Source organism: Nomascus leucogenys, chromosome 13, assembly GCF_006542625.1.
Source record: "Nomascus leucogenys isolate Asia chromosome 13, Asia_NLE_v1, whole genome shotgun sequence".
Taxonomy (NCBI): domain Eukaryota; kingdom Metazoa; phylum Chordata; class Mammalia; order Primates; family Hylobatidae; genus Nomascus; species Nomascus leucogenys.
In genome coordinates, this window is record NC_044393.1 from 35571132 (window position 1) to 35584489 (window position 13358).

Consider the following 13358-nt stretch of genomic DNA (forward strand, 5'->3'; position numbering starts at 1 on the left):
GACTATATTCAAATAATCACCAAATTATATAGAGCAGGGATCCCCAACCTCCAGGCCACAGACCATCCTGTTAGGAACTGGGCCACACAGCAGGATGTGAGCTTTAGGCCGGGGAACATGACACCTGAGCTCTGCCTCCTGTCAGATCAGCGGCAGCATTAGATTTTCATAGGAGCACAAACCCTGCTGCGAACTGTGCACTCCAGGGATCTAGGTTGTGCGCTCCTTATGAGAATCTAATGCCTGATGATCTGAGGTGTTGCAGCTTCATCCCAAAATCTGAAACTATATCCTCTACCCCTCCATTTCATGGAAAAATTGTCTTCCACAAAACTGGTCCCTGGGTGCCAGAAAGATTGGGGACTGCTGATATAGAGTATATATAATCAAATTACAGAAATAACCACACTCTATTCTTCCTCTAGAATATACTGAATGTTTCCTAAGAAAAGTTGAACACACATGGCTGGTTGGCTGCTCTCTAGCACATCTTGCTTTCAGCTGTCACTAGTTGAATTTTACACTTCCTGGGGTCAGTATGTTTGTTCCAAATCTGCTTATGCCAGTTACATTTATTACTGTAATTTTATAATTTAATTAAACATTATATAAACTAATGAAATATGACTGCAAAAAGTAATTGTTTTTAGGAAAATTAAGTTGTAGATCTTGAACAAATTGGATAAATACAAGTCCCCTTTTCCTGTTTTCACCAAATTACTGTCTTATTAATTGTGGGTGTGAATATTTTGAAAGATTGGGGGTGGAAATCATAAAATTCTTTTTTTTTTTTCTCTTGTTTCCCAGGCTGGAGTGCAATGGCATGGTCTTAGCTCACTGCAACCTCTGCCCCCTGGGTTCAAGTGATTCTCCTGTCTCAGCCTGCTGAATAGCTGGGATTACAGGCATGCGCCACCACACCTGGCTAATTTTTTGTAGTTTTAGTAGAGACAGAGTTTCTCCATGTTGGTCAGGATGGTCTCGAACTCCCAACCTCAGGTGATCCACCTGCCTTGGCCTCCCAAAGTGCTGGTATTACAGGTGTGAGCCACCACACCTGACCTCGTAAAATTCTTAAACTTTCTATACTCAGTTGTCTTACAGTTGCCTAGATTCTTGTTCCATTTAAAGAAACTGAAATTTGAAATCACAGATGTGGATTATGGATATGATGGGTTATGGATATGATATATTTGTCATGAATATGCAAGAGAGAACAATTGAAACATTAATTAGTAGAAATGTACTTAAAGAAGAGGCCTTGTTTTTTTAACTATAATATTGTCAGGTGACATGTATTTGTTTTGATGAAAAATCAAATATTTCAGTTACATTTTTAAAATTACCTGATATACTGTACTTTTTCATGTAACCAGTCAGCCCTGAGTCCTATTTGTGTTAGGTAAGTTTTTACCAATCCCAGAAGGAGATAGAGGACAAGCTTTTATATGCTTCGGCTGAAGAAAACCTTTCTCCAAAGAAGTAATTATCTGATCCTCCTATAAAGGGCCAGGTAGTAAATATTTTAGATTTTGCAGGCTGAAGTAGAATCAAGGGTAATATGTAAGTTCTGATATAACAAGAGAGAAAACAAATTTTGAGAAATTTCTTATTGATTAAATTCAAAATAATAAACACAATTTTTTGAAATACAGGTATACTAATGAGAAGAATGGAGTTCTTTTTGGAGTGATAACATTTTGCTTAATTGGAGTTGAGATTTAGTGCTTCCTATTCAATAAATAATAATCAAAATTGATTGCAAGTATTCATCTAATAATGCAGATCTGTAATGAGGTTTTACATATTTCATCTTTGACACGTCTTCACACATACATGTCAAATAATTGATACCAGCCCATAAACATATGATTTTAATTGAGCATATTAATAACTCAGGAAGCATTTATAGAATTAGGTTTTTCTTATAACATTTACCTTTTAGTATATTATTAATTGCTGCTTAATTACTTCCAATGGAAGGTTAGACAGAAGCTCCACAATTGCACTGTTAAATAGATATTGAAATATAGAAATTTCCTTGTACATTAAGGTCCTAAAAATTATTCTGGAAATGTAGTTTGAGCTGAGAAACTATATCCACTGCAAATTTGTTTAGGAATGGAGATTTCACTTGTTATTTTAACTTTTGATATCGTGTAAAGTGTATAAAGCAGCTCAACGTTGCTAATGATTCAAAAGTTAGTTGTCTAAATAACAACAGTTTAAGTTTCATATATAAGTGCTGTTCTGTCCTGTAATTTTAAGTTGAATTTACTATTATAAAATTAGCAAAAGCTAATTCTCAAAGCCATTTATTGTTTGATCATAGTGTCTGAAAGCAGTCTTATTGTTGTGAAAAATTTCAATCTCAGCTCCAAGCTGAAAAGAAGAAAAAAAAGCACGATAAAACTTTAGTACAGCTCAGCCATCAAACTGCTGTGTGCCTGGGCAAGTCAGATTATTCAGCTTCTGTTTCTGACAATGGTTAAGCCCATGACAGTGAATGAAATTCACCATTAACATGGTTGGTTTAATAATTCATGATAAATTCAGATATTTTTCATAGAATACCTATTGATAAAAAACATGAATAACCACCTTACATCTTCACAAGTTTTATAAATTACCCAACTAAGACTTTTTCTGCTTCACACATATTTTTACCATTATCAATGATAACATATCAGATTTTACTTTAGGTTATATGGAATTAGTACTTTTTCAACTTCTTGTTTGTAGTTGTTCAACACAGACTATTCATAGAAGCTAATTCTTCAGTTTTGAACTTGGCATTGACTCCTTGAATAAACATCTGAACAGTGTTGTAACATCTATCAAACTCATCAAAAGAGATGGAAATCTACTTAACCTCAATTGCCTTGGGTTTTTTTTTTTTAAAGAGATTATTGATCTTGCTCCTAATATTTTCAACTTTTAGAGCAAATGGTTTTGTTGAAAGGCTAATAGTCTTTTTTCTTTTTAAATTATCTTATATAAATTAAAAAAAAATTTTTTTTGTTACCTGTCTGGAGAAGCCTAGAGAAGGGCTAATTAATATTCTTAAACAAGTTTATTTTCAGGCCGGGCGCGGTGGCTCAAGCCTGTAATCCCAGCACTTTGGGAGGCCGAGGCGGGCGGATCACAAGGTCAGGAGATCGAGACCATCCTGGCTAACACGGTGAAACCCCGTCTCTACTAAAAATACAAAAAATTAGCCGGGCGTGTTGGCGGGCGCCTGTAGTCCCAGCTACTGGGGAGGCTGAGGCAGGAGAATGGCGTGAACCCGGGAGGCGGAGCTTGCAGTGAGCCGAGATGGCGCCACTGCACTCCAGCCTGGGTGAAAGAGCGAGACTCCGTCTCAAAAAAAAAAAAAAAAACAAGTTTATTTTCTCTGGATACATTTCTTCAGCTTTTTCATAATTTAATTAACTTATCACTAGAATATTACTTTTCTTGCTTTGCTAACAAATGAGCTACTTAGAAACTTCCCTCCTTTAGAAACTTTCTTTCTATTCCTTACCTTCCCTCCTTGCTGTAATGAAATATTCCACTTTAAATTTTCAAGTTTTTCTGGCCATTGCTTTCCTGTGAATCGGAAATACTGTGATCAGTCCTTAGTTTGGTAACATTGATGTATTTTGAATTCTTTTAGCACAGATAGACAGTTGACTCCTTGAATAACACAGTTTCAAACTGCACAGGTCCAATTATATGAGAATTTTTTTTCAATAAATACAGTCAGCAGTTTATACATATGCAACCAAACGTGGATCAAAAATATGTTGTTTGAGGAAACCCCCAGATACAGAACAGTGAAATTTTTTATCCTCTGGGCCACTGTGGGACTTGAGTATGCATAGATTTTGGTATCCACAGTTGGTCCACAGATACCAAGGGATGACTGTAGAGTTATTGCATAATAAACAAAATGCTTTCCTATCTTGTCTTGATAAAATAATGCATACCCTCCACTGTGCCTTAAAAGCATGACATTCAGGCTGGGTGTGGTGGCTCACACTTGTAATCCCAGCACTTTTGGAGGCCAGGGTGGAAGGATTGCTTGAGCCCAGGAGTTCAAGACCAGCCTTGGCAACATAGTGAGAGTCCATCTCTAGTTTTTAAAAAATATAAAATTAAAAAAAAAACATGACATTCAAAGTGCGTTTGTTTTTGTTTTGACATGATGGTTATGCACTAATAACTAATGATAGTTATGTACTAATAACATGTCAAAATAATAATGACTTTTAGTTACTGATAACTAACAGTTATGCATTAATAAAAAATAAAATGTCACAGTATGACAATATGCATGTGTGGCACCAAACATGCCGTTGAGTTATAACTTTGTCACTGTGATTTGTGGTATACTGAGCAGCAGTGGAAAGCTATATAAGCCACTCCACTCTGCCAGTCAGTACAGTGGCTGATTACCAATTATGGATAACCAGAACACATCAAAAAGCAGTTCAACAGGGATCAGAATAATAATATATAAGTACCATTTATTAAGTAGTTATGTGTAAGGCACTGTGTCAGACTGTATAATGTACATTATTTAACCTTCAAAAGATTGAGAGGGAAGATCCCTTGAGTCTAGGAGGTTGAGGTTGCAGTTAGCTGTGATTGCACCACTGCACTCTAGCCTGAGTGATGGAGTGAAATCCTGTCTCAAAAAACAAAACAAAACAAAACAGGCCTGGTGCGGTGGCTCACGCCTGTAAATCCCAGCACTTTGGGAGGCTGAGGCTGAGGTCAGGAGTTTGAGACCAGCCGGGCCAACATGGCGAAACCACGTCTCTACTAAAAATACAAAAATTAGCTGGCGTGGTGGCTCACACCTATAATCCCAGCTACTCGGGAGGCCGAGGCAGGAGAATTGCTTGAACCTGGGAGGCAGAGGTTGCAGTGAGCCAAGGTCATGCCACTGCACTCCAGCCTGGATGAGAGTGAGACTCCATCTCAAAAAAAACCAAAACAAAACAAAAACTACAAAAGGTTATCTGAAGCCAGCCACAGACAATAATAAATGAATGAGTGCCGCTACATTCTTTATTATTTATGGATGCAGAAGTTTGAATTTCATATAATTTTTCCATTTCACTTATGTATAAGTTATATTAAATATATTAAATTATATAAAATATGTTATATATTATATATAATATATGTGTAATTCTATATTATATATAATATATGTGTAATTGTATATTATATATAATATATGTGTAATTATATATTATAAGTATATATTCATATATTTTATATATAAATAAATATATAATATATATTGTATTATACATATATATTATATAATATATATTATATGAAATATATATTATATGTTATATGAAATATATATTATATATTATATAATATGAAATGTATGTAATATATAATATATAATATGAAATATATAAGGCACAGTGGAGGGTATGCATTATTATATATATTTGTTATATATATTTTATATATTATATAAAATATATAATATAATATATTATATATTATATATAATGTATATTATATATAATATATAATATACAAGATATAAGTAAAATGTATATTATATATAATTTATATATATAAATTTTTTTTTTTTTTAGACTGGCTCTGGCTCTGTCACCCAGGCTGGAATAGAGTGGCTGGGACTACAGGTGTGTGCTATCATGCCCAGCTAATTTTTATTTTTATTTTTTTAAATTAATTAATTTATTTTTTTTGAGATGGAGTCTCGCTCTGTCACCCAGGCTGGAGTGCAGTGGCACGATCTCAGCTCACTGCAAGCTCTGCCTCCCAGGTTCACTCCATTCTCCTGCCTCAGCCTCCCAAGTAGCTGGGACTACAGGCACCCACCACCACGCCTGGCTAATTTTTTTGTATTTTTAGTAGAGACGGGGTTTCACTGTGTTAGCCAGGATGGTCTCGATATCCTGACCTCGTGATCCGCCTGCCTCGGCCTCCCAAAGTGCTGGGATTACAGGTGTGAGCCACCGCACCCGGCCTATTTTTTATTTTAACTTTTTTTTTTTTTTTTTTGTAGAGATGTCGTCTCACTGTGTTGCCCAGGCTGGTATCAATCTCCTGGGGTCAAACAATCTGCCTGCCTCAGCTTCCCAAAATGTTGGTATTACAGGCATGAGCCACTTCGCCTGGCTGTCTTATAAATAATTCTGATGTTAGGAATTTTTAGTTGCTTTTATTTTTATTTTTGTTGTTTTAAATATTTATTAATAGAAGCAAGGGGTGGATAAATCTTCTAAATCAAACTCTTCCTTAAAACAGTTCTGCTTTTGGTAGGATTCCAGATTTTCCTAGTTAAGTGTTTCTAATGATGTTTGGCATAGGTGTTAACTTCATGGGCCTGTTGTATACAAACCAATTTTTTTCTTGTTCTGAGTGAACAGTAACAGAACCTGGTAGGTGAGTCACACTGATAACTGCATTCACTGAAGTTACTAAGGTGAATGATAAGAGATGAGAATCCTTTGCATTTGTATTCAAATCAAGAGTTGTAGAATTTGAAATTCCTGTTTTGATGATATACGTGAAGCATGCTGTCATTCTTCTCTGCTAGTCTATGTAGATGATGTCATTAAACTAGTCTTTGACTTTCAGTTCTTGGCTTAAAATATTGGAATGATTATGTAATAAATAGGTTTATTTCATGTGGAAAAGGAATATGTTTGCCCTGAAATAGTCTGATCTGATCAGGAGGATATTATGCTGAGCATGGCTGGAAATAAATTTGAAGCACCAATTAAATACACTGTAGCAGCTCTGAGAGGGAATAAAAGTAAAATATAAACAGTAAATATGAGAGAAAGTGACTATGGGATCTAACTATGTAAGAGCAGGGTGGGAGTATGGGTAGATATGTACATGCCCCCTAGATTTTAGGAAGGCATATTTCAAGAAGTAGAGAAGACATGGATAGCAATCAGTGGAAATTGTATACTAAAACGGAAGTCAGTGAAAAAAAAAAAAAGACTGCTCTCAAACTAAAGATAGATGGTTGCTTCTAATAGGTAGGTATTCAGATTTGATTAAGAAATTAGAAGGCCGGGCATGCGGACTCAGGCCTTTAATCCCAGCACTTTGGGAGGTCATGTTGGGCAGATCACTTGAGCCCAGGAGTTCGAGACCAGCCTGGGCAACCTGATGAAACCCCATCTCCACAAAAAATACCAAAATTAATTAGCAGGATGTAGAGGCACATGTCTGTATTCCCAGCTACTCAGGAGGCTGAAGTGAGAGAATCACTTGAGCCTGGGAGGTTGAGGCTACGGTGAGCCGAGATCACACCATTGCACTCCAGCCTGGGTGACAGAGTAAGACCCTATCTCAAAAAACAAATTTTGAAAATATACAGAAGTGTAGAAAAACTGAAGTAACTTTATTTGTGTTAAAATCTATTTGGTATTAAAACTAATGTTTGGCCGGGCACGGTGGCTCACACCTATTAATTATCCTAGCACTTTGGGAGGCCAAGACAAGTGGATTGCTTGAGCTCAGGACTTCAAGACCAGCCTGGGCAACATGGCAAAACTCCATCTCTACACAAAATACAAAAATTAGCTGGGTGTGGTGGCTCATGCCCATAGTCCCAGCTCCTTTGCAGGCTGAGGTGGGAGGATCACTTAAGCCCAGGAGGTGGAGGTTGAAGTGAGCCGAGATCGCACCACTGCACTCCAGCCTGGGTGACAGAGTGAGACCCTCTCTCAAAAACAGACAACAACAAAAAGTCCTAATGTTTTATGAACAATCTCTAATTTTTCATGGCCAAACTGCTATTCTCTAGACCTACAGTATCCAAAATGATAGCCATTAGCCATGTGTGCTACTGTGTTGGACAGCACATATTTAGAACATTTCCAGCATCACAAAAGTTCTATTGCAGAATGCTGTGAAAATGAAATACAATTTCATTAGAAAAGCTAGTAAAAATAAGTAGGGGTAATGGGGTAGTTTGACTATCCAGAAATTTTACTAAGGAAGAATTAGATTTTTATAATACTAGGACATTAGTGTGCGCTTTTTTGTTGTATTTGCATTTTGTTCTTTATTTTGAAATAAACACATATACAGAAAAATTGCAAGAATAGTTACAGAGTCTTTTCACTCCCTGAACCATTAGAGAGTGAGCCCCATCAGCCCCAAATACTTTAATGAGCATTAAATCTGGAGTTTGGCCAGGCGCGGTGGCTCACGCCTGTAATCCCAGCACTTTAGGATGCCGAGGTGGGCAGATCATTTGAGGTCAGGAGTTTGAGACCAGCTTGGCCAACATGATGAAAACCTGTCTCCACTAAAAATACAAAAAAATGAGCCCAGCTTGGTGGTGCGCACCTGTAATCCCAGCTACTCAGGAGGCTGAGGCACGAGAATCACTTGAACCTAGGAGGCAGAGGTTACAGTGAGCTGAGATTGTGTCACTGCACTCCAGCCTGGGTGACAGAGTGAGACCCTGTCTCCAAAAATGAAATAAAATAAATCTGGAGTTTAATACCAGTACAGTACTACCAGCTTATCTTCAGGCCCCATTTGAGTTATTCTAGTTGTCCCCAAAAGGTGAAGGATCCAGTTTAAAATCACACATTGCATTTAGTTGTCATGTCTGTCTTTGACTTGATCGCCTTGACACTTTTGAAGATTACAGGCTAATTATTTTGAGGAAGTCATTAACATGGACCTGATGTTTCTTCATCTTTGGATTCAGATTATGCATTTTATCAGAATTGCCATATAAATTGTGCTGTGTTCTTATTTTATCCATCCAGGTACTACATAATTTCCATGTGTCCCATTTCTCATGATGTTAACCTTGATCACTTGATTAAGATTGTGTCTGCCAGTTTTCTCTACCATACGTTTAACTATTTTTTCCTTTATAATCAGTATTTTATGAGGAGGAGGAGGAGGTACTTTGAGACAATGTAAGTATCCCATTCCTCATCAAACTTTCACCTTCTAGTTTTAGCACCCATTGAAATTTTTTTGCTGGGTTATTGGTATGATGGCTGCCAAATGATGATTTTCTAATTTCATCATCCTTTCTACATCCATTCATTGACATTTCATTGAAAGGAAAAACTGTTTTCTTCCCATTTATTTAACTTACATCAATATGGACTTACGGATTCATATTTTATTCAATAAGTTATCTGTTAGTGTACTTTGGTACTTTGATGCTGAGTTTGTCCCAGATTTGGTCAGTGGAAACCCTGTCAAGCTGGCTTCTGTATCCTTTTGACATTGTCCTGTCATTCTTTGATCACTTTCCTCTTTCTGGGACCAGATATGATCAAAGCCCTTCTTATACTTTTTCTGCCCTACCTCTGGAATCATTTCACCAAGGTACCCTGGTTCCCTTTATTGGAGAATGTATTTAGAGGTCAGGTCTGGACAGTAGATGTCATTGTTCCACTGAGGTGTCACAGCTCCTAGACTTTCTCAGCAGACAGAGCTAGAGCATATATGCATGTATATACATCCACAAACATACATCCACACACATACACTCATTTTTTTATTTCTTGCTCTGTGTGTGTGTGTGTACTGTGAGTTCACACTGGTACCTAGTACCTCAACACCTCAGAGTTCATTTTATTTTTCTTCCTTTTTGTATTTGTAACTCCCTTCTCTAACAGAGAAACTGGGCCCAAGTTATTCTTAATATATTAATATTTACTTAATTGATCAATCCCCTTGAATGTGCCCAGTCTTTCCTTTCCTTATCAGATCATGTGCATGCTAACCTTGCTCAGCCCCACCTAATAGTTTTTAGACTGAATTATTTGGAGATGAAAAAAGTACAGTTGATGCTCATTATTCACAGATTTTTTTATTTGCAAATTCACCTACTTGCTAAAATTTATGTGTAACCCCAAAATCTGTACTCATAGCACTTTTATGGTCATTCATGAACATGTACAGAAGGGTGAAACATTTGAGTCACTATTGGGTAACGTGTATTCCTAGGTGAGGCCAAGCAAGGCAGTCTACTGCCTTCTTCTTTGAGTTCTCATACTATAAACAGTTGTCCCTTTTGCAGTTTACTTAGTGCCACATATTTTGCATTTTGACTTCTTTTACTTAGCATATGTTTTCAAGTTCCATCCATGTTTATAGCATGTATCAGTACTTCATTCTTCTTTTTCTTTTTTTTTTTAAAGAGTTGGGGGTCTCACTGTGTTGCAGGCTGGAATGCAGTGGCTATTCACATAGGCCATCATACACGCTGTAGCCTCAAACTTTCACTGGGCTCAAGTAATCCTCCTACCTCAGCCTCCCAAGTAGCTGAGATTAGAGTTGTGGGCCACTGTACCAGGTTCCTTCCTAAGGCTGAATAATAGTTCATTGTATGTATAATACCACATTTGGTTTATCTGTTCATCCAATAATGGGCATTTAGGTTATTTCCACCATTTGGCTATCTTTTGAAAATCTTTTCATGTGCTTGTTGGCCATTAGTATATATTCTTTGGAGAAATGTCTCTTCAAATTCTTTGCCTATTTTTAAATTGAGGGGAGGTGTCTTTTTTGTTACTGAATTGTAAGAGTTCTTTATCTATTGTGATAACTAGACCCTTATCAGATATATGATATCTGATTAACACATAGTTTCTTGCATCCCATAGGTTGTCTTTCAAAATTTTGACGAATTCCAATTTGTCAGTTTTGTTGTTGCTTATGATTTTTAGTGTCATATCTAAGAATCCATTTTCAAATTCAGTGTCATGAAGATTTACCTATGTTTTCTTCTAAGAATTTTATAGTTTTAGACCAAGCGCGGTGGCTCATGCCTGTAATCCTAGCACTTTGAGGGGTTGAGACAGGCGGATTGCCTGAGCTCAGGATTTCAAGATCAGCCTGGGCAAGATGGTGCCCATCTCTACTCAAATACAAAAAATTAGCCTATGGCATGTGCCTGTTCAGCTACTCGGGAAGTTGAGGCAGGAAAATTACTTGAACCATGGAGGCAGAGGTTGCAGTGAGCCGAGATTGCATCACTGCACTCCAGCCTGGGCCACAGAGTGAAACTATGTTTCCAAAAAAAAGAATAATAATAATTTTATAGTTGTAGCTTTTTAAGTTTTTAATCCACTTTGATTTTTTTTTTGTTTTTTGAGACAGCGTCTTGCTCTGTGCTGCAGGCTGGAGTGCAGTAGAACAGTCTTGGCTCACTGCAGCCTTGACCTCCTGGGCTCAAGCTGTCCTCCCACTTCAGCCTTCCAAGTAGCTGGGATCACAGGCTTGTGCCACCATGCCTGGCTAATTTTTGTATTTTTTCTAGAGCCGAGGTTTCACTATTATTGCCTAGGCTGGTCTTAAACTCCTGGGCTCAAGTAATCCATGCCCATCTTGGCCTCCGAAAGTGCTGGGATTACAGGCGTGAGCCACCACTTTCAGTCCCAAGTTAATTTTTATATATGGTATGAGGTAAGGATTCATTCTTTTGCATGTGGATATCTAGTTGTCCCAGTGCCATTTGTTGAAGAGCCTGTTCTTTCCCCATTGAATGTTGTCTTAGCACTCTTCCCAAAAATTAGTTGACCATAGGGCATGGTGGCTCATGCTTATAATCCAAGAGCTTTGGAAGGCCCAGATGAAAAGATTACTTGAGGCCAGTATTTCATCACCAGCCGGCCATGGTGGTGTGTGCTTCTGGGAGCGTGAGGCAGGAAGATTGCTTGAGCTTAGGAGTTGAAGGCTGCAGTGAGCTCTGATTGTGCCACTGCACTCCAGCCTCGGTGACAGAGTGAGACACTGTCTCTAAAAAATAGAATAATAAAAATCAGTTGACTATAGATTTGTGGATTTATTTCTGGACTCATTTAAAACTATTCCATTGATATATATATCACTCCTTATACCATTACCACACAGCTTTGGTTACCAGTGCTTTGCAATAAGTTTTGAAATCAGGAAGTATGAGTTCTCCAACTTTGTTCTTCCTTTTCAAGATTGTTTTGGCCATTCGGAGTCCCTTGTAATTCCATATAAATTTTAGGATCAGTTTTTTAATTTCTTTTTTTTTTTTTTTTTTGAGACAGAGTCTCGCTCTGTTGCCCAGGCTGGAGTGCAGTGGTGCGATCTTGGCTCACTGCAACCTCCATCTCCCAGGTTCAAGCAATTCTCCTGCCTCAGCCTCCCGAGTAGCTGGGATTACAGGCACACACCATCACGCCCAACTAAATTTTGTATTTTTAGTAGAGATGGGGTTTCAGCATGTTGGCCAGGCTGGTCTCAAACTCCTGACCCCCAAGTGACCGCCGGCCTTGGCCTCCCAAAGTGCTGGGATTACAGACATGAAAGCTTTTTTATTTCTGGAAAAAAAAAAAAGACATAAGATGTCTTTCCATTTATTTAGGGTCTCCTTGTTCTTGCAGGTAGATTTTCTCTATCTATTTTCATTGAGACCTTGGGCCTTAAGAGAGCCACAATTTCATGAGAGATTATTTCTCTGGAGCCCTTCCTACCCGTCTCCTATTTCCTGTCTCCTTACCTCCCTTGCTATTCAAAAGTCTTTAACAAATGCTCCTGGGCCCAATACAGAGGTCAGCTCACACTTCCAGCCTTAGCTTTGGTTCACTTTTTGCTTTCTTGCCACTGGTAGTTTTCTCTGCTCTCTTGAGAACTTAGCTAAGCTTTTCAAAGGATGTTTGCATTTATCCAACATTTCTAGATTTGGGTAGCTGGAGAGTTTTAATGATTTTCTAGATTGCTGTATTATTAGATTAGAAAAAGATAGAGCTGGGTGTAGTGGCACATGCCTGTAATCCTAACTACTCCGGAGGATGAAGTGGGAGGATTGCTTGAGCCTGGGAGTTAGACCAACCTGGGCAACATAGTGAGACCTATCTCAAAAAAAAAAGTAAGACTTTAGGGCGCCGTGTAATCCCAGCACTTTGGGAGACCGAGGCGGGTGGATCTCGAGGTCAGGAGTTCAAGACAAGCCTGGCCAAGATTGTGAAACCCCGTCTCTATTAAAAATACAAAAATTAGCTGGGCAGAGTGGCAGGCACCTGTAATCCCAGCTACTCTGGAGGCTGAAGAGGAGAATCACTTGAACCCAGGTGGCAGAGGTTACAGTGAGCCGAGATTGCACCACTGCACTCCAGCCTGGGCGATAGAGTGAGACTCCGTCTCAAAAAAAAAAAAAAAAAAAAAAGACTGTTTTTTAAAGATGGAGTTTAGTATACAGAAATACTGGGTGTCAGGCAAAGTATTAATTACTTTGTAAGTGTTCTCTTTTCCTTCTTTTTTTTACAACGAGACAGGGTGACCAGGCTAAACTCTGACTGTTGGGCTCAAGTGATCCTGCCTTAGCCTCTGGAGTAGCTGGGGACTAC

The 13358-nt window shown here is 38.1% G+C and overlaps 1 protein-coding gene across 5 annotated transcripts in view; it reads left to right on the forward strand.

Annotated features, from left to right (window-relative positions):
- PTPRA (protein tyrosine phosphatase receptor type A) overlaps window positions 1-13358 on the forward strand; it is a 173190-nt gene that overhangs the window by 28929 nt on the left and 130903 nt on the right. The window contains exon 1 of one of the 5 annotated variants that reach the window (XM_030826510.1): window positions 428-532. The exons of the other annotated variants lie outside the window; for them this stretch is intronic. The gene's annotated coding sequence lies outside the window, so the exon portion shown is untranslated. Of the gene's footprint in view, window positions 1-427; window positions 533-13358 lie in introns of those variants that run through there. 5 annotated transcript variants of the gene reach the window in all.